Genomic DNA, 846 nt, shown 5'->3' on the forward strand with positions numbered 1-846 from the left:
GTTCAAAAATACCAACTTTCGAGTGCATTTCTGCTGTGAAAAAACTTCTCATAAAATCCATTTTTCAAAGTCGGCCTAGAATGAAGCATTTTCCAATTTGTTGGGCAATGTCTCAGCCAAACAACTCTTAGGGAAAGCACTCTCCAATACATAAGAATATAAGATCCTTTATGCATCGTTTTTTATCACATAAATAAACTCAGAGGGTTTGGCATCGATCACGGGCTCAACTGAATGGTAGTTACGATCAAATTCACTCGCCCATGACGGCCGGGTCCGCTAGCATATATTTCAAAAATATCTACAGTTTCCCCATACCGTAAGATGCTTAATAAGTATAATATAAATATGGAAAAAGCAAATTAGTTATTCGGTAACACCAGAACTTAAAGCTGGGACTTACTGTTTGACTGCCAGACATGTTTTAATCTATGCGTGGACTTGATAATATTGTTGAAAGGAGATCAAAATTGTGGATCGGTAGTAAGTCTATTCTATGACAAATTAACGATAGCAAATATTTTTTTAAATCGTTCAGGATTTTCTTGTATGTAACTTCGTTTCTTTTTATTGCCAAAAGTACGCAGAATCATTACCTTTCTCAGTTTGTTAGAGACTGCTCGCATAAGAAGCTTTTTCTGAGTCATATTATCATTACTAGCTATTACTAGCTATTCGGCCGCCGTAGCTGAATTGGTTGGTGCGTGACTACATTCGGAATTCAGAGAACTTTTAGTGTCTTTTGTGGGGAGGCAAAAAAATCGCCCATTGCTCTGTGAAAATCATATTCTAGGGTTCAAAATAAGAAACTTTACCGAAGGAACCATACCTCTAAAACGAATTCTG

Source organism: Anastrepha obliqua, chromosome 1 (assembly GCF_027943255.1).
Source record: "Anastrepha obliqua isolate idAnaObli1 chromosome 1, idAnaObli1_1.0, whole genome shotgun sequence".
NCBI classification, from domain to species: domain Eukaryota; kingdom Metazoa; phylum Arthropoda; class Insecta; order Diptera; family Tephritidae; genus Anastrepha; species Anastrepha obliqua.